Source organism: Pristis pectinata, chromosome 44 (assembly GCF_009764475.1).
Source record: "Pristis pectinata isolate sPriPec2 chromosome 44, sPriPec2.1.pri, whole genome shotgun sequence".
Taxonomy (NCBI): Eukaryota; Metazoa; Chordata; class Chondrichthyes; order Rhinopristiformes; family Pristidae; genus Pristis; species Pristis pectinata.
Window position 1 is genome coordinate 1,498,520 of NC_067447.1, and position 24,455 is coordinate 1,522,974.

Below are 24,455 nucleotides of genomic sequence, written 5' to 3' on the forward strand. Positions count from 1 at the left end.
TACACACTCAGACCCGCACATAGGCCACACGCACTCACACACACACACACAGAACACAGACATACAGACATACACACACTCAAATACACAGAGAACACACACACACTCAGAACACACACACACACACACACACACACACACACACACACACACACACACACACACACACACACATTCTGTGCAGCAGGGTTAGTCAGGCAGCAGAGGGCGCGCTGGACAGCAGGTACGCCAGATCCTGGGTAGCTTAGTCGGTAGAGCATCAGACTTTTAATCTGTGCGTCCAGGGTTCAAGTCCCTATTCTGGCGCCCACTTTATGTCACAGGGTTTACACCCGCACTCAACGCCAGAAACATTTCTGATCTCGTTCAAGGATTCTAGCTTTATTGATGGTTTTTGATAGACATGTCCCCGATAAAAGTAACTTTTACTTTTGGAAATAGTTCTGTTGTACAAACTCTCTCAGAATGTATAAAGAGCGCGGGGGAGCGATGTGATGAGACCTACACCAGGATCACGTGTAGTCCTAAAGAAGGGCCGGTCATGAAACGTTGACAGTCTGCTTTTATCCACGGATGCTGCCTGGCCTGCTGAGTTCCCCCAGCATCACCGTGTCTTTCATCCACATTCCAGCATCTGTAGTCACCTGTTTCTCTGGGACCAGGTTTATCGGTGCTGTGGGGAAAACCACAGAGATTTAACAACATAACTATTTAAAAACAATAACAATGAATCTTTTTTAGAACATATCTGTTAAAGGAAATATCCAGGCCCTGGGGAGACGCTCATTACTAGCCGAGGAACACCGTCACACTGCTGACGTTGAGTCTTCCAGCTGAATCATTGACTCTCTCCCCTCCCTCCACAGGCGTTGACCGACCTGCTGAGAGTTTCCAGCGTTTCCTGCTTTTACCGCAGGCGAGCGGCTGTACCTGGGACTCCCAGGGAGGAATCCCACACCCAACCTCACTGCTACCTCCACAGCCCTGGGGCACAGTCCTGGGGCACTCCGGGTCTCTGTTCCTGCCGTCAGTATAACTCCCAGCTCTGTTTCCACGGCCGACTTCACTCACGGCCCAACCCAGAAATGAACGCCGATAGTTTACAGGGGTCGGTTTAACCCCGGTCCCCGCCACCGAGAATACCCAAATGTAGAGCTCAGGACATCTCTCTCCTGCGCACCTATATAGAACGGAGAACAGTCAGCACGGGACAGGCCATTCGGCCCACGATATTGTGCTAATCTTGATGCCGATTTGTACTAAATATCTTCTGTGTATCATCCATACCTTCCATTCCCTGCATATCCATGCGTCTATCTAAAAGCCTCTTAAACCCCAACAAACTGCCCCCTTCCATTACTACCCCCGGTGACCCATTCCGGGCACCCACCCCTCTCTGCTTAGAAGAACCTGAACCTCTCGTCGCCTTTAAACTCCCCCACAACCTTAAAAGCAGTGGTTTTTGATATGTCTACCGTGGGGAGGAGATTCTGACTGTCTACACAATGGGCCAGGCACCTACCTACGTCATGTAGTTCTCTACTTGTGTAGAGGTTTTACAACACAACTAATTCAAAACTAAAAGTAACTTTCTGGAGCACACGGAATGATCACTATTAATAAGGACCGGAGAAACAATTCATCAGACCTCAGAGATGTTTCTGGTGTTGCGATAAGTTCAGGTGTAAAGTTTGCGACATAAAGTCAGCGCCTGAACCGGTACTTGAACGCTGGGCCTTCAGATGAAAAGTCTGATGCTCTACCGACTGAGCTCCCCAGGCTCTGTGGTACCTGCTGCCCAGCGCGCACGCTGGGGTCCGACTAAACCCGCTACACTGCGGTCCACGAACCCATGATCACTGCCTCGTTATTTCAGGTTTTGCACTCCTTACTTGTTTAATAACTTATAGTAATAATATGCGTTTGCCCTGTACTGCTGCCGCAAAACAACACATTTCACGTTACATCAGTGATAATAAACCGGATTCTGATGTAAATCTCAGGACATCATCTCCTGCACCTTTTATGAATTGCTGGAGAGTTTTTACTACATACTTCAAAAAGTAAAAATCACTTCTTTTCGAACACATCTAATAAAATCCATCAATTAGATGAGAAATTTAAAACGAGGTCAGCTATGTTTCTCGTGATGAGTGCCGATGTTAACCTTGTGATATAAATTCATCGCCTTAAACACTGGACCCTCAGATTAAAAGTCTGATGCTCTACCGACTGACCTACGCAGTCTCTGGGGTACCTGCTGCCTAGTGCGCTCTCTGTTCTCTGACTATACCCGCTACACCGATTGCCTGTGTGTGTGTGTGTGTGTGTGCGTGTGTGTGTATGTGTGTGTGTATGTGTGAATGTAGGCCACGGAACAAACACAAAGACGGAGCACATACACGCACAGAACACACACAAACACAGCAGATACACACACAGACACACAATACCCAGAAACTGACACACACGCACACACACAGAGGGTGTGGGGGGTGTGTGGTGGATAGAGAGTATAAGAGAATGAGAGAGAGAGAATGAGAGAGAGATAGAGAGAACACACACACGCTGTAGTGGGTTAGTCAGACAGCAAAGCACGCGCTGGGCAGCAGGTACCCCAGAGCCTGGGTAGCTCAGTCGGTAGAGCATCAGACTTTTAATCTGAGGGTCCAGGGTTCAAGTCCCTGTTCAGGCACGGACTTTATATCACAGGGTTTACACCAGCACTCAACTCCAGAAGCATCTCTGACCTAGTTCAAGTATTCTCGTCTTATTGATGGTGTTTTGTAGATAGGTCCCCGATAAAAGTGTTTTTGTTTGTTCAATGTGTGCGTGTGTGTGTTCTTTGCTTTCTGTGTGTGTGTTCTCTGTGTTTCAGAAGGCGGCATCCATCACTAAGGACCCTCACCACACTTAACGTTCCCTCTTCTCGTTACTGCCATCGGGGAGGAGGTAAAGGATCCTGAAGACCCACACTCAACAATTGAGGAGCAGATTGTTCCCATCCGCCATACGATTTCTGAACAGTCCATGAACACATGAACAATACCTCGTTATTTCTTTTTTTGCACTATTTATTTATTTTGTAATTTATAGTAATTTCATTCAGTGATAATAAACTTGATTCTGATGTGAACCTCAGGACATTGTCTCCTGCGCCCTTTGTAATTTGTAGAGAGATTTAACAATATAACATAAAAAACAATAAAAGTGGCCTTTAAAAAAGAATATATTTCTTAAAAGAAACAATTAAAAAGATTTCAGAATTCTTGAACCAGATCAGAATTACTACTGGCGTTAAGTGGGGGTGTAATCTTTGTGATGTGAAGTCAGCACCTGAACACGGACTCAGATTAAACGTCTGATGCTCCACCGACTGAGCGACCCAGGCTCTGTGATACCCAGCGCGCCCTCTGATGTCTGACCATCCCCGCTGCACTGCGTGCTTTTACTCTCTCTTCCCCCCTCTCTCTCTATCTCCACCCCCACCCTCTGTGTGAGTGTGTGTCTCTGTGTGTTGTGTGTCGGTATGTGCTTTGTCAGTGTGTATGTATGTTCTGTGTGTGTTGGACTGTGCGTGTGCGTTCTATGCTTTTTCTGTGTTTTTTTACACACACTCACGCACAGCACATATGCACACAGAGAATCACACACACACACACACACACACACACACACACACACACACACACACACACACACACACACACACACACACACACACACACACACACACACAATCTGTGTAGCAGGGTTGGTCAGGCAGCAGAGGACGCGCTGGGCAGCAGGTACCCCAGAGCCTGGGTAGCTCAGTCGGTAGAGCATCAGACTTTTAATCTGAGGGTCTGGGGTTCAAGTCCCTGTTCAGGTGCTGACTTTATGTTACAAGCTTCACACTCGCACTCAACGCCAGAAACATCGCTGATCTCGTTCAAGATCACTCATATTATTGATGATTATTCAGAGATATAAAAGTGATGTTAAACTTTTGAAACAGTGATGTTGTGCAAACTTTCCATGAATTTATAATTTGTGGAGAGATGTAACAGCATAACTATTCAGCAACAATAAAAAATACTTTCTTTTTAGAATATTTGTTTTAAAAGAAATAATTAAGAAGAGCTCAGCATTCTTGCACAAGATCAGCTTTGCTGCTGGAGGTGAGTGCAGGTGTAAAGACTGTGAAACAAAGTCAGCGCCTGAACAAGACTTAAACCCTGGATCCTCAGATTAAAAGTCTGATGCTCGACCGACTGAGCTCCTCAGGCTCTGGGAACACAGTACTCAACTGTTCTCTCTGTCATCAGAATAACCTCGCTACACCGTGTGTGTGTGTGTGTGTGTGTGTGTGTGTGTTCTGTTTGTTTTCCGTATGTGTATGTATGTGTGTGTGTTCTGAGTGTGTGTGATATGAATGTGTGTGTGTGTTTTATCTGTGTATCTGAGTGTGTGTGTGTGTGTGTTCTGTGTGTTTTCCGTGTGTGTATGTATGTGTTTGTGTTTTGAGTGTGCGTGTGTTCTAAATGTGTGTGTTCTTTCTGTGTATCTGAGTGTGTGCGTGCTTGCGTATGTGTGTGACTGAAAGCCACGGAACACACGCAGACACAGAGGAACACAGACAGAGCATATAAACATATACACAAAGCATATACGCAGAGCAAATATCTCACTCTCTCTCTCCACCCCCACTCTGTGTGTCTCTGTGTGTTGTGTGTCTGAATGTGCTTTGTTCGTGTGCATGTCCGCTCTGAGTGTGTGTGTGTTGCTCTGTGTGTGTGCATTCTGTGCTTTTTCTGTGTTTTTTTACACACACTTACACACAGCACATATGCACACAGAGAATCACACACACACACACACACACACACACACACACACACACACACACACACACACACACACACACACACACACACACAATCGGTGCAGCAATGTTAGACAGGCAGCAGAGGACGCGCTGGGCAGCAGGTGCCCCAGAGCCTGGGTAGCTCAGTCGGTAGAGCATCAGACTTTTAATCTGAGGGTCCAGGGTTCAAGTCCCTGTTCAGGCGCTGACTTTATGCCTGAAGACTTATCCGTGCGGTGGACCCCAGAAGCACAGCGGATAACCTTCAAGATTTCTTGTCATAGAGTACTACAGCATAGAAGCAGGCCCTTTGGTCCATCTAGTCCATGACGACCTGATCTTCTGCCTAGTTGCAAGTACTTGCATCAGGACCATATCCCTCCAAACCCCTCCCATCCATGTACCTATCCAAATTTCTCTTAAGTGTCACAATTGAACCGCATCGACCACTTCCATTAGCAGCTTGTTCCATACTGGCACCTCCCTCTGAATGAAGGTCTCCCTCAGATTTTCTTCAATATTTCAGTTTTCACCCTAAACCTATGCCCTCTAGTTCTAGTCTCACCCAACCTGAGGGGAAAATGCCTGCATGCATTCACTCTATCTCTACCCCTCATAATTTTGTATATCTCTGTAAGATCTCCCCTCATTCTCCTGCGCTCCAGGGAATAATGTCCTAACCTATTCAACCTATCCCTATAACTCAGGTCCTCAAGTCCCGTCAACATCCATGCAAATTTTACACGGCACTTTACGGTAAATTTAATGGCACTATTTCAAACTTGTTGATAACTTCCTTGCAGGTAGGTGACCAGACTGCACAGAATTCGGCCTCACCAACGTCTTGTACAACTTCAACATAACATACCAGCTCCTGTCCTCAATGCCCAGATTCATGAAGACCAAAGTGCCAAAAGCTCTCTTTGCGACTCTATCTACCCGTGACGCTACTTTCAAGGAACTATGGATCTGTACTCCCAGCTCCCTCCGTTCTACCGCACACCTCAGTGCCCTACTATTCACGATGTCAGTCTTACACTGGTTTGTCCTCCCAAAGTGCAGCACCTCACACTTGTCTGCATTAAATTTTATCTGCTATTTTGCTAGCTGGTCAAGATCACGCTGCAAGCTTTGATCGCCTTCCTCAGTGTCCACTATGCCTCCAATCTTGGTGTCATCCGCAAATTTGCTGATCCAGTTCACCACGTTATCATTTAATCATTAATATAGATGAGAAACAACGACGGGCCCAGCATCGATCCCTGCGGCACACCACGAGTCACAGGCCTCCAGTTAGAGAGACAACCATATTCTCCCACTCTCTGGCCTCTCCCCCTAAGCCAACATTAAATCCGATTGGCTATTTCATACTGAATGCCAAGCGAATTAACCTTCTGGGCCAGCGTCCCGTGTGGGGCTTTGTCAAAGGCCTTGCTGAAGTCCATGTAGACAAAATCCACCGCCTTTCCCCCATCGACCTTCTTGGTAACCTCCGAAAAACTCTATAAGAATGGTTCGACATGACTTTCCACGCACAAGGCCATGTTGACTATCCCTAATCAGGTCCTGTTTATCCAAATACTTATATATCCTGTCCCTTAGAACACCTACCAATAATTTACCCATGACTGGTGTTAGGCTCACCGGCCTATAATTTCCCGGTTGATTCTTAGAGCCTTTCTTGAACAACGGAAAAACAGCAGCTATCCTCCAGTCCTCCGGCACGTAACCCGTGGCTAAGGACATTTTAAATATCTCTGCTGTGGTCCCTGTAATTTCTGCACTAGCCTCCCACAATGTGCGAGGGGACACCTTGTCAGACATTGGGGATTTATCCACCTTCATTTGCCTCTAGACAGACAGCACCTTATCTTCAGTAATCTGAATACGGTCCATGTCCTCACTACTCTTTCCCCGCAGTTCGATAGTCTCTGTGTCTGTCTCCAGAGTAAGTACGGATGCAAAATATTCATTTAAGATCTGCCTCATCTGTTTTGTGTCGATGCATAGATGACCACATTGATCTTCAAGAGGACTGATTTTGTCCCTTGCAGCTCTTCAGCTCTTAATATAGCAATAGAAACCCTTGGTATTCTCTTTCACCCTGTCTGCCAGAACAACCTCATGACCTCTTTTTGCCCTCCTGATTTCTCTCTTAAACGTTCTTTTGCATTTCTTATACTCTTCAAGCGCCTCATTTGATCCTAACTGCCTATACCTGATGTGTGCCACCTTCTTTATCTTTACCAGGGCCTCAACATCCCTCAATAACTGAGGTTCCCTAAATCTGTTAACATTGCCTTTTATTCTAACTGGAACATACAGATTCTGTACTCTCAATGTTTCATTTTTGAAAGCCTCCTGCTTACCAAGCATCTCTTTGCCAGGAAACAGCCCATCTCTATCCACGCCTGCCAAATCCTTTCTGATGCCGTCAAAATTGGCCTTACTCCAATTTAGAACCTCAACCCGAGGACCGTCCTATTCTTCTCCATAACTACCTTGAAACTAATGGAATTATGATCACCAAGTCCGAAGTGTTTCCTACACACACCTCTCTCGCCCGCCCTGTCTCGTTCCCAAAGAGGAAATCCAGATCCAATATCATTCTCTCTCTAGTTGGGACCTTCACATATTGATTAAGTAAACTTTCCTGAACACATTTGACAAACTCTATCCCATTCAATCCCTTTAGAGTATGGGAGTCCCAGTAACTATGTGGAAAGTTAAAATCACCTACTGTTACAACTTATTTTTCTTGCAACTGACTTGTTCGAGGTGCTGCCTTTTAAAACATCACATAACATATGCATTCACTACCAATCCTACATAACTACCCCTGGTCCTGATCCTGTTGGTTCATGACATTTATTGAGGATTTTACATAGATATGTCCAAAAAAGGTAAAATTTTGGAAGAGCCGCATTGTAAAAACTATCTACGAGTTTATAAAGGGCCCGGGAGACGATGTCCCGTGATTTACACAGAATCCGGTTTATTATTACTGACCTTAAGACGTGAAATGTGTGGTTTTGAGGCAGTAGTACAATGCAAAGGCATAACATTACTGTAAGTTACAAAATAAATAAATAGTGTAAAACGAGGTAGTGTTCATGGGTTCACGGACCGTTCGGAAATCTGACGGCGGAGGGGAAGAAGCTGTTCCCGAATCGTTGAGTGTGGGTGTTCGGGCTCATGTACCTTCTCCCCCCGATGGTAGTAACGAGAAGAGGGCACGTCCCGGGTGGCGATGGTCGTTAGTGATGGATGCCGCCTTCTTGAGGTACCACCTCTTGACCATGTCCCCGACGCTGATGTGATGGATCTGACTAAGTCTACAACCCTCTGCAAGCCTGAAGGTCGTAGTCGGGTTTATTGTCATCTGCACAAGTCCGTGTGTGCACAGGTAAACTGACAAACGGACTTGCAGCAGCATCACAGGCACACAACATCAGATAAGCAGCGTTCACAAGAAAATCTTGGGCACGTGTGCAGATGAGAAGTCACACCAGTGTACAAGGTCAGGACTGAACTTACAGTCAGAGAGTCAGCGCCTTCAAACACCTCACTGTGCGCGCGCGCACACACACACACACACACACACACACACACACACACACACACACACACACACACACACACACACACACACACACACACACACACACACGGTGTAACCGGTTTAGGTCACACCGGGCAACACTTCCCACAGAGCTTGGGTAGCTCAGTCGGTAGAGCATCAGACTTTTAATCTGAGGGTCCAGGGTTCAAGTCCCTGTTCAGGCGCTGACTTTATGTCACAAGCTTTACAACCGCACTCAACACCAGAAACATCGCTGATCTCGTTCAAGATTGCTTACGTTATTGATGTTTCTTCAGAGATATATGTCACAGATAAAAGTGATGCTCTGATGTGTTCCCTCTGTCATCTGAATAATCCTCCTGCACCGTGTGTGTTTTCCGTGCGTGTATGTGTGCGTGTGTTTTGTGTGTGTGTGTGTGTGTGTGTGTGTGTGAGTCTGAAAGCCAAATAACACACACACAGACGAAAACAGATGGAGAACACACACAAACACAGCCGATACAGACACAGACCCACAATACTCAGAAACGCGGGTACACACACTCACACAGAGGGGGGAGAGAGAGTATGAGAGGGAGAGAAAACACGCACACGATGTAGCAGGGTTATTCAGACAGCAGAGGGTGCGCAGGACAGCAGGGACCCCAGAGCCTGGGTAGCTCAGTCGGTAGAGCATCAGTCTTTTAATCTGAGCGTCCAGGGTTCAAGTCCCTGTTCAGGCGCTGATCTTTCTGTCACAAGCTTTACAGCGGCTCTCAACGCCGGAAACATTTCTGATCTCGTTCAAGGATTCTGGTCTTATTGCTGGTTCTTAGTAGATAAGTCCACGATAAAAGTGACTCTTACTTTTGGAAATAGTCTTGTTGTACGAATTCTCTCAGAATCTATAAAGAGTGAAGGGGAGGGATGTGTCGAGACCTACACCAGGATCAGGTTTAGTCCTGGAGAAGGGTGAGGAACTGAAACTTTGACTGCCTGGTTTTTTCCACGGATGCTGCCTGGCCTGCTGAGTTCCCCCAGCATCGCCGTGTTTTTCATGCACGTTCCAGCATCTGCAGTCATTGTTTCTCTGGGACCAGGTTTATCGGTGCTGTGCGGAATACCACAGAGATTTAACAACGTAACTATTTAAAAACGCTAACAATGACACGTTTTAGAACACATGTATTAAATACCCAGGTCCTGGGGAGCAGCTCATTATTGGCGGAGGACACTGCCACACGGCTGACGTTGAGTCTTCCAGCTGTATCATTGACTCTCTCCCCTCCCTCGACAGACGCTGCCCGACCTGTTGAGTGTATCCAGCCTTTCCTGCTTTTAGCGCGGGCAAGCAGCTGTACCTGGGACAGAGAGCATCACTCCCAGTGAGGATTACCACCCGCGCCCCCTCACTCCCAACTCAACAGCCCTGGGGAAAAGCCCTGCGGCACTCCGGTGTCTCAGTTACTGCTGTCAGTATAACTCCCAACTCCACCGCCGACTTCACTCAGGGCCCGACCCAGCACAGACCGCCGATAGTTCACATGGGTCAGTTTATGCAAGTCCCCGTCACCGAGAATATTTTTATGTACAGCTCAGGACATCTCTCTCCTGCGCATCTACGCAGAACAGAAAACATTCCAGCACTGTACAGGCCATTCGGCCCATGATGTTGTGTTGATCTTGATGCCGATTTGCACTAAATGTCTTCCTCCTGTGTATCAAACATAATCCTCCATTCCCTTCACATTCATGGGTCTATCTAAACCCCATCAAACTTCCCGCCTCCACCACTACCTCTGGTAACCTATTCCAGGGCCCCACCACTCTCTGCGTTAAAAACTAGCCCCTCACGTTGCCTTTACAGTTCCCCCCTCTGACCTTAAAAACAGGTCCTCGTGTTTGCCATTTCTACCCTGGGGAACAGATTATTGCTGTCTACATTGTAGGCGTAGTATCTATCTACGCCATGTAGTTCTCTACTTGTGGAGAATTTTACAACACAAGTAATTCACAAGTAACTTCCTGGAACGCATGTTTTATAATTGATTAGTAAGGCCGGAGAACCAATTAATAAGACCCCAACTTATTAAGAAGCGTTGGAATAAGTGCGGGTGTAAACCCTGTGACATAAAGTCAGCACCTGAACAGGGACTTGAACCCTGGACTCTCAGATTAAAAGTCTGATGCTCTACCGACTGAGCTACCCAGGCTCTGCGGTACCTGCTACCCAGCGCGCCCTCTGCTGCCTGACTAACCCTGCTGCACTGATTTTGTGTGTGTGTGTGTGTGTGTATTTGTGTGTGTGTATGTGTGTGTGTTCTGAGTGTGTGTGTTCTCTGTATATTTGTGCTTTTTGTCCGTATGTCTGTGTTCTGTGTGTGTGTATGAGTGTGTGTGGTCTCTGTGTGCGTCTGAGTGTGTCTGAGACTGAAAAACACAGGACACACGCAGAGAACAGACACAGCTCATATACATATAGAGCAAACAGAGACTAATACACACACAAACACACACATACACACACAGAAACACAGAGATCACATGTAGACACACAACAGTCAGAAGCACGCACACACGCACACACACACACACACACACACACACACACACACACACACACACACACACACACACACACACAAAAGTGAGAGCCAGTAAGAATAAAAGAGAGAGAGACAGGGAGAGAAAGTGAGACAACAAACGGAGTGCAGCTGGTTCGTCAGTCAGTAGATGGCGCGCTGGGCAGCAGGTACCCCAGAGCCTGGGTAGCTCAGTCGGTAGAGCATCAGACTTTTAATCTGAGGGTCCAGGGTTCAAGTCCCTGTTTAGGCACTGACTTTATGTCAGAAGGTTTACACCTGCACCCAAAGCCAGAAACATTTCTGACTTCGTTCAAGTATTCTTATCGATGGTTTTTAGTGGATAAGTCCCAGATAAAAGTGTGTGTGTGTGTATATGTTCTGTCAGTGTGTGTATGTTCTATGTGTGCATGCGTTCTGCATGTGAGTGCGTTGTGTGTGTATGTGCTGCGTGACTATTAGTCTGTGTGTGTGTTCTCTGTGTTTTGGAAGGCGGCATCCGTCACTCCGGACCCTCACCACACGGAACGTTCCCTCTTCTCGTTACTGCCATCGGGGAGTTGGTACAGGAGCCTGAAGACCCACACTCAACAATTGAGGAACAGATTGTTCACCTCCGTCATAAGATTTCTGAACAGTCCATGAACACATGGACACCACCTCATTATTTCTTTTTTTGCACTATTTATTTATTTTGAAATTCATAGTAATTTGATTCAGTGATAATAAACCTGATTCCGATGTGAACCTCAGGACATTGTCTCCTGCGCCATTTGTAATTTGTAGAGAGATTTAACAATATAACATAAAAACAATAAAAATGGCTTTTAAAAAAGAAACAATTAAAAAAACCTTAGAATTCTTGAACAAGAAGTGCCGTTGCTCGTGGCTTTAAGTGGGGCTGTAAACTCTGTGATATGAATGCAGCGCCTGAACAGGGACTTGAACCCTGGACCCTCAGATTAAAAGTGTGAAGCTCTACCGACTGAGCTACCCAGGCTCTGGGGTACCTGCTGCCCAGCGCGCCCTCTGCTGTCTGACCAACCACGCTACACTGCGTGTTTTTCTCTCTCTTCCTCTCTATTCACCGACACCCTCTGTCTGTGTGTGTGTATCTCTGTGTGCTGTGTGTCTGTATGTGCTTTGTTCGTGTGTATGTATGTTCTATGTGTGTATTACGTGTGTGTGTGTGTTGGTCTGTGTGTTTGCGTTCTGTGCTTCCTCTGTGTTTCTAACACACATTCACACACAGCACATATACACACAGAGAACCACAAACACACACACACACACACACACACACACACACACACACACACACACACACACACACACACACACACACACACACAAAACACAAACTCAGAAGCGGTGTAGCAGAGCAGCAGAGGGCGCGCTGGGCAGCAGATACCCGAGACCTCAGTCGGTAGAGCATCAGACTTTTAATCTGAGGGTCCAGGGTTCAAGTCTCTGTATAGTCGCTGACTTTATGTCACAAGCTATGCACTCGCACTCAACGCCGGAAACAACTCTGGTTCCATTTAACGATTCCTGTCTTATTGATGGTTGTCTATAGATATACCCCCGATAAAAGCAATACTTACTGTTTGAAATAGTTTTGTTGTTGAAACTATCTGTGAATGTATAAAAAGCGCAGGGGAGAGACGTGCTGAGACCTACACCAGGACCAGGTGTAGTCTTGAGGAAGGGTCCTGTCCCGAAGCGTTGACCGCCTGTTTTTATCCACTGATGTTGCCTGGCCTGCTGAGTTCCTCCAGCATGATCGTGTCTTTCATCCACATTCCAACATCTGCAGTCCCCTGTTTCTCTGGGACCAGGTTTATCGGTGCTGTGGGGAACACCACGGAGATTCAGTAACGTAAAGATTTAAAAAAAAAATGACTTTTTTTTTAGATCATGTCTATTAAATGAAATACCCAGGCCCTGGGGAGAGGCTCATTATTGGCGGAGGAACACCACCACACGGCTGACTTTGAATCTTCCAGCTGAATCATTGACTCTCTCTTCTCCCTCCACAGACGCTGTCCGACCTGCGGTGTTTCCAGTGTTTCCTGCTTTTACCGCGGGCGTGCGGCTGTATCTGGGACAGAGCGCAACACTCCCAGTGAGGAATCCCCCCCAACCTCACTCCCTCCAGCACAGCCCTGGGCCACAGCCCTGGGGAACTCCGGTGTCTCAGTTACTGCCGTCAGTATAACTCCCAGCTCTGTTTCCACCACCAACTTCACTCAGGGGCCGGACCCAGCACAGACCGCCGATAGTTTGCAGGGGTCGGTTTAACTCAGGGCCCCGCCACGGACAACACTGTGATGTACATCTTATGACATCTCTCTCCTGCTCACCTACATAGTACGGAGAAGAGTCTAGCACTGGACAGACCATTCGGCCCACGATTTTGTTCCGATTTTGATGCCCAATTTATACTAAACGTTCTCCTCCTGTGTATCATCCGCATCCCTCCAGTCACTTCACATTCAAGAGTCTATCTGATAGCCTCTTGAACCCTACTAAGCTGCCTGGTCCCAGTACTACCAACGTGACCCATTCCATGCACCCACCACTCTCGGCTTTAAAAACTAGCCCCTCACATCGCCTTCAATCCCCCCTCCTCCCCCCCAAACCTAGGAGCAGTGGTGTTTAATATTTTGTACCCTAGAGAACAGATTCTGACTGTCTTCACTGTAGGGCAGGGAACTATCTATTCTTGCAGTTCTCCACTTGTGGTTGAAAGTTTACAACACAACTAATTCAAAAATAAAAGCAAGTCTCGGCAACACACTATTTTTTTCCCCATAATATCTCAGCTATATTTCTGGTGTTGTGAGAAGTGCAGGTGTAAAGCTTGTGACATAAAGTTAGCGCCTGAATAGGGACTTGAACCCAGGACCCTCAGATTAAAAGTCTGATGCTCTACCGACTGAGCAGCACAGGCTCAGGGGTACCCTTGGCCCAGCGCGCCGTAAATGCCTTAAACCGTGTGTATGTGTGTGAGTGTGTAGGTGCTGCTCAGTGAGGGGTTTGAAGATCCGGAAGGAAAAGATGGGTATGTTCCCCTGCTGTTAAACTCGCAGACTTTCTGACTGTAATTTCAGTCCTGACCTTGTGCAATGGTGTGCCCGCTCCAACTCGCAGGATCGCAAGATTTCCTTGTGAATGTTGCTTCTCTGATGCTTTGAGCCTGTGATGCTGCTGCAAGTGAGTTTTTCATTGCTCCTGTGCGCACAGGGACTTGTGCAGAGGACAATAAACTCGACTTCGACTTTCTGGCTGCAGAAGGTTGTAGACTCAGCCAGCTCCATCACAGTCACAGCCCTCCCCACCATCGAGGACATCTTCAAGAGGCAGCATCGATCACTGAGGACCCTCACCACCCGGGACATGCCCAGTTCTCGTTACTACTATCGGGAAGGAGGTACAGAAGCCTGAAGGTCCACATTCAACGATTCAGGAACAGCTTCTTCCCCTCCGCCATCAGATCTCCGAGCCGTCCATGGACCTATGAAAACTCACTCGTTGTGCATTATATATTTATTTTGAAACTTTAATTTTCTGGCTCTGCACTGTATTGCCGCCACAAAACAACACATTTCACAACATATGTCAGTGATAAAATCTTGATTCTGATATAAGTCTCGGGACATCATCTCCTGCGCCCTTTATAAATCCGCAGAGAGTTTTTTGAATAAATGTATTTCAAAATACAACTTTGTATCTTTTTTTGGACATATCCATGAAAAATCATCAACAGGGCAAAAAATCTTGAAGGTCATCAGGAGTGCTTCTGGGCTGAGAGCAGGTACAAGGCTTGTGATATAAAATCAGCGCCTGAATAGGGACTTGAACGCTAGACCCTCAGATTAAAAGTCTGATGCTCTCCCGACTCAGCTACCCAGCATCTGGGGAACCTACTGCCCAGCGGGCCCTCTGCTGTCGGACTAAACCCGCTTCGCTGCGTGAGTTTTCACTCTCTCCCTTTCCGTCGCTTATTCTCTCTTCCCCCTCCGTGTGTGTGTGTGTGTGTGTGTGTGTTGGTGTGTGTGTGTTGTGTGTGTGTATGTGTTTCTGTGTGTTGTGCCTATGTGTGTGTTCTATGTGTGTGCTTTCTGTGTGTGTGCTCTGTGTGTCTCAGACTCACCCATGCACACTCCTAAAATTACTGTAAGTTACAAAGTTAATAAATAGTGTAAAATGAGGTAGTGTTCATGGGTTCACGGACCGTTCAGAAATCTGACGGCGGAGGAGAAGAGGCTGTTCCTGAATCATTGAGTGTGGGGTCTTCAAGCTCCTGTACCTCCTCCCCGATGGTAGTAACGAGAAAAGGCCACGACCCTGGATTGTAAGGGTGGTTAGTGACGGACGACGCCTTCTTGAGGGAGGGTTGTGCCCGTGATGGAGCTGGCTGAGTCTACAACTCTCTGCAGCTTGAAAGTTAAAGTCGAGTCATCTGCACATGTCCGTGTGTGCACAGGTGAACTGACAAACTTACTTGCAGCAGCATCACAGGCGCACAGCATCAGATAAGCAGCACTCACAAGAAAACCTTGCGATCCGGTGCACTAGAGCCGTCACACCATCCTACAGGGTCAGCGACTTCAACAGTAGAGGAAAAGGCCAACGTTTCCTTAGCGGTCTTCAAACACTTCACTGTGCAGCGCTCACACACACACACACACACACACACACACACACACACACACACACACACACACACACACACACACACACACACACACACACACACACACAAATTCTGTGCAGCAGGGTTAGTCAGACAGCAGAGGGCGCGCTGGGCAGCAGGTACCCAGAGCCTGGGGAGCTCAGTCGGTAGAGCATCAGACTTTTAATCTGAGGTTCCAGGGTTCAAGTCCCTGTTCAGGCGCTGAATTTATATCACAAGGTTTACATCCACACTCATCACGAGAAACATAGCTGACCTCGTTTAAAATTTCTGATCTAATTGATGGATTTGATTAGATGTGTTCGAAAAGAAGTGATTTTTACTTTTTGAAGTATGTAGTAAAAACTCTCCAGCAATTCATAAAAGGTGCAGGAGATGATGTCCTGAGATTTACATCAGAATCCGGTTTATTATCACTGATATGACGTGAAATATGTTGTTTTGCGGCAGCAGTAACAGGGCAAACACAGATTATTATTATCAGTTATTAAACAAGTAAGGAGTGCAAAACCTGAAATAACGAGGCAGTGATCATGGGTTCGTGGACCGCAGTGTAGCGGGTTTAGTCGGACAGCAGAGGGCGCGCTGGGCAGCAGGTACCACAGAGCTTGGGGAGCTCAGTCGGTAGAGCATCAGACTTTTCATCTGAGGGCCCAGGGTTCAAGTACCGGTTCAGGCGCTGACTGAATGTCGCAAGGTTTACACCCGAACTTATCCCAACACCAGAAACATCTCTGAGGTCTGATGAATTGTTTCTACGGTCCTAATTAATAGTGATCATTCCGTGTGCTCCAGAAAGTTACTTTTAGTTTAGAATTAATTGTGTTGTAAAACCTCTACACAGGTAGAGAACTACATGACGTAGGTAGGTGCCTGGCCTATTGTGTAGACAGTCAGAATCTCCTCCCCACGGTAGACATATCAAAAACCACTGCTTTTAAGGTTGTGGGGGAGTTTAAAGGCGACGAGAGGTTCAAGTCCTTCTACGCAGAGAGGGTTAGGTGCCCGGAATGGGTCACAGGGGGTAGTAATGGAAGGGGGCAGTTTGTTGGGGTTTAAGAGGCTTTTAGATAGACGCATGGATATGCAGGGAATGGAGGGTATGGATGATACACAGAAGATATTTAGTACAAATCGGCATCAAGATTAGCACAATATAGTGGGCGAATGGCCTGTCCCGTTCTGACTGTTCTCCGTTCTATATAGGTGCGCAGGCGAGAGATGTCCTGAGCTCTACATTTGGGTGTTCTCGGTGGCGGGGACCGGGGTTAAACCGACCCCTGTAAACTACCGGCGTTCAGTTCAGGGTTGGGCCGTGAGTGAAGTCGGCCGCGGAAACAGAGCTGGGAGTTATACTGACGGCAGGAACTGAGAACCCGAGTGCCCCAGGGCTGTGGAGATGAGAGTGAGGTTGGGTGGGGGATTCCTCCCTGGGAGTGTTGCGCTCTGTCCCAGGTGCAGCCGCTCGCCTGCGGTAAAAGCAGGAAACGCTGGAAGCTCTCAGCAAGTCTGTCAGCGTCTGTGGAGGGAGGGGAGAGAGTCAATGATTCAGCTGGAAGACTCAACGTCAGCCGTGTGACGGTGTTCCTCGGCCAGTAATGAGCCTCTCCCCAGGGCCTGGATATTTCCTTTAATAGATATGTTCTAAAAAAGAGTCATTGTTATTATAAATAGGTATGTTGTTAAATCTCTGTGGTTTTCCCCACAGCACCGATAAACCTGGTCCCAGAAAAACAGGGGACTGCACATACTTGAATGTGGAAGAAGGTCACTGTGAGGCCGGAGGAACTCAGCAGGCCATAAACATCCGTGGAGAAAATCAGGCGGTCAAAGATCCTTGTCTTATTGATGGCTGTAAAAGATAAGCCGATAAAAGAAATATTTACTTTTTGTAATAGTTTTATTGAAAAAACTGTCTAGGAATGTACAATGCGCGCATGGGAGAGATGTTCTGAGACCTACACCAGAATCAGGTTGATCAGTGCCGTGGGGAACACCCCGACACTTGCTGTCCATGGGTCGGCCTCCTGATTCATCAATTCTCCTCCTCCCTTCACAGAGGCTGCACGACCTGCTGTTTCCAGTCCCTCCTGATTAAAAGTTTGATGCTCTACGGGCTGTTACCCTGCTGCCCAGTGCGCCCAGTGCGCCCGAAACCCGTTACACCGTGTGTGTGTGTGCGTGAGTGTGTGTGTGTGTGTCTGTGTGTGTGTCTGTGTGTGTGTGAGTGTGCTGCACAGGGAGGTGTTTGAAGACCGGGAAAGAAACGATTGTCCTGTTCCTCTGCTGTTGAAGTCGCTGACTCTCTGACTGTAAGGTCACTCCTGACCATGTACAGGTACAGTGCACAGGATCGCAAGATTTACTTTTGAGTGCTGCTTATCTGACGTTGCGTGCCTGTGATGCTGCTGCAAGTAAGTTTGTCAGTTCACCCGTGCACACAGGGACTTGAAGATGGCAATAAACTCGACTTCGACTTTCTGGCTGCAGAGTGTTGTAGGCTCAGCCAGCTCCATCACAATCACAACCTTCCCCACCATTGAGGATATCTTCAAGAGGCGGTGCCTCAGGACGGCTGCAACCATCGCTGAGGATCCTCACCACCCACCGTCCTCCGTCTGGCGGAACCACCACTCACCCTCAACAACTCCTCACAGTCCTCCGGACCAAAGGTGCAGACATGGGCACTCCCAGTCTCCGTAGAGCAGTCCGTGTCCCGAACCTGTACCGCCAACGCTCCCGCACTCCTTCTCCGCTACATTCCATTGCTGATGAAGGGTGTCTGCCTGAAACGTCGACCGTTGAATTCCCTCCATAGATGCTGCCTGACCTTCTGAGTTCCTCCAGCTCTTTGTGTGTGTCGAGCTTGAGTCTAACTGGTACAATTTTAACGAACAGAAATTCCGCAATTTGTTCAGAGTATAACTGATCGAACAAAAATGCGGTGTTTTCAACGGCATCAGTGATATCCTTCTGGTCAAAGCTTGTAGTTTCAAAGCAGCGTCTGAACAGGGACTTGAACCCTGGACCCTCAGATTAAAAGTCTGATGCTCTACCGACTGAGCTACCCAGGCTCTGGGGTACCTACCGCCCAGCGCGCCCTCTGCTGTCTGACTAAACCGCGGCACTGTGTGTGTGTGTGTGTGTGTGTGTGTGTGTGTGTGTGTGTGTGTGTGTGTGTGTGTGTGTGTGTGTGTGAGTGCGCCTTGCGTGCGCGATTGTGTTCGACCGAGGCGTTGATCAGCATTTGAAGTGGCCGAGATGGCGGGGGAGCGGGGGAGGCAAATTCTCAGCGTGCTCCGTTCTGAAAAGTAAACTCTGGAGCTCTGGGGAAAGGGAGCGGAAGGTCTTTCATCGGATTTGCTCGTCAGCATGATCAGGAAATTGCCTGTGGACTTCAGTGAGGGGAAGTCGGGAGAACCCTCACACCTCTCTACACTGTGGGGGTCAGCTGTGGGAAGGGGGAGCGGCTTCAAGTTCCTGAGCGTCAACCTCTCCGAGGATCCATCCGGGGACCTAACACACTGATGCAATCATGAAGGAGGCACGCCAGCTGCTCTATTTCGTTAAGGGTTTGAGGAGATTCTGTCCATCAGCAAAGACTCTCTCAAATTTCTACAGATGTACGGTGGAGAGCGTTCTCCATCACTGTCTGGTACGGAGGCTCCGACGCGCAGCAGGGTTGTAGACTCCGCCGGCTCCATCACAGGCACACCCCTCTCCGGCATCGAGGACATCTTCAAGAGGAGGTGCCTCAAGAAGGCTGCATCCGTCACCGAGAACCCTCACCGTCCGTGGACATGCCCCCTTCACGTTACTACCATGGGGGGGTGGGGGAGGTACAGGAGCCTGAAGACCCACACTCAACGATTCAGGAACAGCTTCTCATCCTCTGCCATCAGATTTCTGAACTGTCCGTGAACCCGTGAACACCACCTTGTTATTCGGCTTCTGCATTATTTATTTTACTGACAAATGTCGTGATGCAACTTGTAGTAAATCTTTGCAACATCTTTGCAACCGATAATAATTTTTTTCTCTTGCATTGCACTGCTGCCGTAAAACAACAGATTTCTCGACAAATGTCAGACCAAAGACGAATAACGATGTAGTGTTCAAAAAATTACCCTCACCCTGCTCCCTCTAGAACTGGTCTGGGGTCTCTTGAAGCTGGGTGTGGGGATATTAAGAGAACCCCAGTGTATGAGAAATCCGAATGAGTCTGACGTGGTTTTTTTTGCTATGTTTTCTGCGGTTGGGACAGAATGTGGCATTTTGGATTCAAAAGTCAGGCGCCAATTTTCACCAGGAAAACGACGCTATGTTTGGCATCAGACGAGCTGCCGTGGTGCGGGAAATGACTTGTAATTCAACAGCAGCTCCCGAACGGGGACTCGAAACCCCGGGACCCCCAGATTGGCAGTCTGACGCTCCACCGATATTGTTACCCAGTCCTCCGGGGCGAGGGGGGTGTCGGCCCCAGAACCCCACTGTGATTCCGCCCGCCTCCTGAGCTTTCCCTCCCCAGTCACCCCTCCTGCCCCGACTGGCTGACTCTCCGCACGGATGGGTTAACCTCACTCACTCTCCAACACCTTCCACACCCCGCTCCCTCACCCTCACCACCCCCTGGGTCATGGTCTTTTTCCTTCACATTGTTCTACCTTCCTGCGGTTTCGCTCTTCCCTTCCCACCATACAAGGTCACCTTACAGCAGAAACAGCAATTCACTCCCACCCGCTCTCCAGTCGGTAACTGGATACTGGTTCATTGTTGCCACACGGCCTACTTCGCGATTGGTATTGGAACTGGAGTGGAGGGTTCAGTCGGTAGAGCGTCAGACTTTCAACCTGAGGGTCCAGGCGCGACATCTAAATCCACAGTTTGAACACGGTACATAAAATACCGTGTCACACGAGACAATTTATGTTCAAGGTGAAGGGGGATAATTTCAAAGGAAAAGGTGCCGGGTGGGTTCTTTTTTTAAGAGAGAAACATTGAGAGAAAGTGAGAGAGAAGCATCACGAATTCATAGTGGTTTTTTAATCAACACACTGCTCGGCCATCATTATCAATCTTTAAAGATGCATCATAGAAGGCATCCTGTCCGAATACATCATACCTTGGTACCACAGGAAATACCGCAATAAACTACAGAGAGTTGTGGACACTGCCCAGCACAACACGGAAACCAGCCTTCCCTCCGTGGACTCTGTCTACATTTTCCGCTGCCTCGGTAAAGCAGCCAACATAATCAGAGACCCTCACCCACCCCAGACATTCTCTCTTTTCCGCCCTTCCCTAGGGTAGAAGATACAAAAGCCTGAAAGCACGTCCCACCAGGCTCAAGGACAGCTTCTACCCCGCTGTTATAAGTCTATTGAACGGTCCCCTTGTACGATAAACTGGACTCTTGACCTCACAATCTGCCTCGTTATGACCTTGCACCTTATTGCCTGCCTCCACTGCACTTCCTCTGTAGCTGTGACATTTTATTCTTGGTATTGGAATTGGTTTATTATTGTCACTTGTACCGAGGTACAGTGAAAAACTTGTCTTGCACACCGATTGTACAGATCAATTCATTACACAGTGCAGTTACACTGTATTAGCACAGGTAAAAACAATAACAGTGCAGAGTGAAGTGTCACAGCTACAGAGAATTGCACTGCAGGTCGACAATAAGGTGCAAGGTCATAACGAGGTAGATTGTAAGGTCAAGAGTCCAGCTCGTTATACAAGGGAACCGTTCAATAGTCTTTTATCACCGTGGGATGGAAGCTGTCCTTGACCCTGGTGGTATGTGCCCTTGTATCTTCTCTCTGATGGGAGAGAGGAGAAGAGACAATATCCGGGGTGGGTGGAGTCTTTGATTCTGCCGGTTGCTTCATCAAGGCGGCGAGAGGTTTCAACAGAGCACGGAGGGGAGGCTGGTTTACGTGACGTGCTGGGCGGTGTCCTCAACTCTCATCGGTTTCTTGCGGTCCCGGGCAGAGTACCTGCCGTACCAAGCCGTGATGCATCCAGATGGTGCATCGATAAAAGCTGATGAGCGTCAAAGAGGACGTGCCGAATTTACTTAGCTTGCTGAGGAAGTAGAGGCACTTGGCCGTGGCGTCTACGTGGTTGGACCAGGACAGGCTATCGGTAATGTTCACTCCCGGGGAACTTGGACAGTCAGCACGGCTTTGTGCGGGGCAGGCCCTGCCTTACAAACTTGGTGGAGTCTTTTGAGGAGTTGACCAAGGTGCTCGATTGGAGTTCGGCAGTGAACGTTAACAACATGGACTTTCGTAAATCATTTGACAAGGTCCCCCGTGGTAGGTTGATTCAGAAGATAAAGGTGCATGGGATCCGGGGTGAATTGTGGGGTTGGATTCGGAGACAGAGAGAAGGGGTGGAAGGTTGTTATTCTGGCTGGAGATCCGTAACCAGAAGTGCCCTGCAGGGATCGGTGTAGCACCTCTGCTTGTTTGTGATGTAGATCAACGATTTGGATCAAAATGGGCGGGTTAGCAAGTTTGCGGATGCCACCAAGATTGGTGGAGTCGCGAACTGTGTAAAGGGACTGTCAAGGAATACAGTGGGATATAGATCAGATACAGATCTGGGCAGGGAAGCGGCAGATGGAGTTTAATCCGGGCAAGTGTGAGGTGTTGAACTTTCGGAGGTCAAATAAAAGGAGAAAGTTTAACAATTAGTGGTAGGACTCTTAATAGTATTGAAGTACAAAGGGATCTTGGCGTCCAGTTCCATGGCTCCCTGAAAGTGGCAACGCAAGTGGGTAAGGTGGTAAAAAGACGTATGGCAGGCTTGACTTCATTGGTAAGGGCTTTAAAAGTAAGGAACTCACGCTGCAGCTGTATAAGACCCGCACTTAGAGTATTGCTCTCAGTTCTGGTCGCCACTGTCTGTAAGGAGTTTGTACGTTCTCCCCGTGTCTGCGTGGGTTTCCTCCGGGTGCTCCGGTTTCCTCCCACAGTGCAAAGACGTACAGGTTAGGAGTTTATAGGCATGCTATGTTGGCGCTGGAAGCGTGGCGACACTTGCGGGCTGCCCCCCCCCAAAACAAAAATCACTACGTAAAAGATGTATTTCACTGTGTGTTTCGATGTACGTGTGACTAATAAAGAAATCTTATCTTATCTTAAGTGTTTTCACGCAGAGAGCGGTAGGTGCCTGGAATGGGTTACTGGGGGTAATGGTGGGAGCAGGAGGTTTGGTGGGGTTTAAGGCTTTTAGATGGACACATGAAAATGAAGGGAATTGGGGGATATGGATGATACACAGGAGGAGGACGTTGAGGGTAAATCAGTATCAAGTCCGGCGCATCATCGTGGGCAGAATAGCCTGTCCCGTGCTGTACTCCTCCACGTCCTGTTGACCGAGATACGGTGGGAGGGTTTGCTTCCCGTGTTATCCAGACAGATCATTCCACATACCAGCCCATCGAGTGAAGTGGACTCAGTGCCTGCCGCCAGTGCTCCTCCACGTGAAAGGGTAGGTTGGGACACGATGGGCCGAACGGGTCTGTTCCTCTGCGCTCTCGGCCTCTGACTCTCCGACTACAACGCCAGTCATCTTTTTTGTGGAACGGCTGAGAGTTCTCCGGGTCCCAAATATGTTATCTGTGGAGATCTCAGGGAAGCTCACCAGCGTCTCTACTTCCTCAGGAGGATAAAGAAATTGGGCATGTCCCCGTTGACCCTCACTGATTTTTATCGATGCACCATAGGAAGCATCCTATCCGGATACATCCCGGCTTGGTACGGCAACTGCTCTGCCCGGGACCACAAGAAACTGCAGAGAGTTTGTGGACACAGCTCAGCACATCATGGAAACCAGCCTCCCCTCCGTGGACTCTGTCTATGCTTCTCATTGCGTCGGGAAAGCAGCAAGCATAATCAGAGACCCCACCCCAGCCAGGACATTCTCTCTTCTCCCTCCTCCCATCGGGCCGGATCAAAAAACCTGAAAGCACGTACCACCAGGCTCAAGGACATCTTCTATCCCGCTGTGATAAGACTATTAAACGGTCTCCTAATCAGATAAGATGGACTCTCGACTTCACAATCTAACTCGATATGACTTTGCACCTTATCATCTGCCTGCACTGCACTTTCTTTGTAACTGTGACACTTCATTCTGCATTCTGTTATTGTTTTACCCTGTACTGCCTCAATGATCTGTGCAGTGAAATGATCTGTATAAACGACAGACAAGACAGGGTTTTCCCTGTACCACGCTATAAGTGCCAGTAATAAACCAATTTACCAGGAAGATGTTGTTTTGCGTGACATTAAACGAGATATTATACGTATGGGAATTGACTTCCAATTTAAAAGCAGCGCCTGCACAGGGACTTGAACCCTGGACCCTCAGATTAAAAGTCTGATGCTCTACCGACTGAGCTACCCAGGCTCTGCGGTGGTCTTACTCCAGAGCGCCCACCAGTGGGTGAACCCAACCGTCACACCACCTGCGGTTCTGCATTTTTCGTCTCCAGTTACCAGAACTGTCCACAGTACTCCAAGTGCGGTCTCGCCAAGGACTTATACAACATACTTTCCCAGCTTCTGTACTCAATGCCCTGAGTGTTGAAAGGCCAGCATGATAAACACCTTTTACACCATCCTGTCTACCTGTAACGCCACCTTCAACGAACTGTGCACTTGTACTCCTGGGTACTTCTGTTCCATTACAGGCCCAAGTATCCTAGCAATCACAGTACAATTTCTACGCTGGTTTGACTTTTCAAAATACATC

The 24,455-nt window shown here is 48.0% G+C and overlaps 11 non-coding genes across 11 annotated transcripts; 7 read left to right on the forward strand and 4 right to left on the reverse strand.

Annotated features, from left to right (window-relative positions):
* Positions 1-2,622: 2,622 nt before the first annotated feature.
* Positions 2,623-2,695, forward strand: trnak-uuu (transfer RNA lysine (anticodon UUU)). Its single transcript has one exon. It is a non-coding gene; the product is annotated as a tRNA-Lys (tRNA).
* Positions 2,696-3,798: 1,103 nt separating this feature from the next.
* On the forward strand, positions 3,799-3,871 carry trnak-uuu (transfer RNA lysine (anticodon UUU)). The gene has a single exon. It is a non-coding gene; the product is annotated as a tRNA-Lys (tRNA).
* Positions 3,872-4,978: 1,107 nt separating this feature from the next.
* trnak-uuu (transfer RNA lysine (anticodon UUU)) lies at positions 4,979-5,051 on the forward strand. The gene has a single exon. It is a non-coding gene; the product is annotated as a tRNA-Lys (tRNA).
* A 3,508-nt stretch (positions 5,052-8,559) lies between these two features.
* trnak-uuu (transfer RNA lysine (anticodon UUU)) lies at positions 8,560-8,632 on the forward strand. Its single transcript has one exon. It is a non-coding gene; the product is annotated as a tRNA-Lys (tRNA).
* Positions 8,633-9,078: 446 nt separating this feature from the next.
* On the forward strand, positions 9,079-9,151 carry trnak-uuu (transfer RNA lysine (anticodon UUU)). The gene has a single exon. It is a non-coding gene; the product is annotated as a tRNA-Lys (tRNA).
* Positions 9,152-10,548: 1,397 nt separating this feature from the next.
* trnak-uuu (transfer RNA lysine (anticodon UUU)) lies at positions 10,549-10,621 on the reverse strand. The gene has a single exon. It is a non-coding gene; the product is annotated as a tRNA-Lys (tRNA).
* Positions 10,622-11,170: 549 nt separating this feature from the next.
* Positions 11,171-11,243, forward strand: trnak-uuu (transfer RNA lysine (anticodon UUU)). Its single transcript has one exon. It is a non-coding gene; the product is annotated as a tRNA-Lys (tRNA).
* A 674-nt stretch (positions 11,244-11,917) lies between these two features.
* trnak-uuu (transfer RNA lysine (anticodon UUU)) lies at positions 11,918-11,990 on the reverse strand. The gene has a single exon. It is a non-coding gene; the product is annotated as a tRNA-Lys (tRNA).
* Positions 11,991-15,817: 3,827 nt separating this feature from the next.
* On the forward strand, positions 15,818-15,890 carry trnak-uuu (transfer RNA lysine (anticodon UUU)). Its single transcript has one exon. It is a non-coding gene; the product is annotated as a tRNA-Lys (tRNA).
* Positions 15,891-18,690: 2,800 nt separating this feature from the next.
* On the reverse strand, positions 18,691-18,763 carry trnak-uuu (transfer RNA lysine (anticodon UUU)). The gene has a single exon. It is a non-coding gene; the product is annotated as a tRNA-Lys (tRNA).
* A 5,274-nt stretch (positions 18,764-24,037) lies between these two features.
* On the reverse strand, positions 24,038-24,110 carry trnak-uuu (transfer RNA lysine (anticodon UUU)). The gene has a single exon. It is a non-coding gene; the product is annotated as a tRNA-Lys (tRNA).
* Positions 24,111-24,455: the final 345 nt, after the last annotated feature.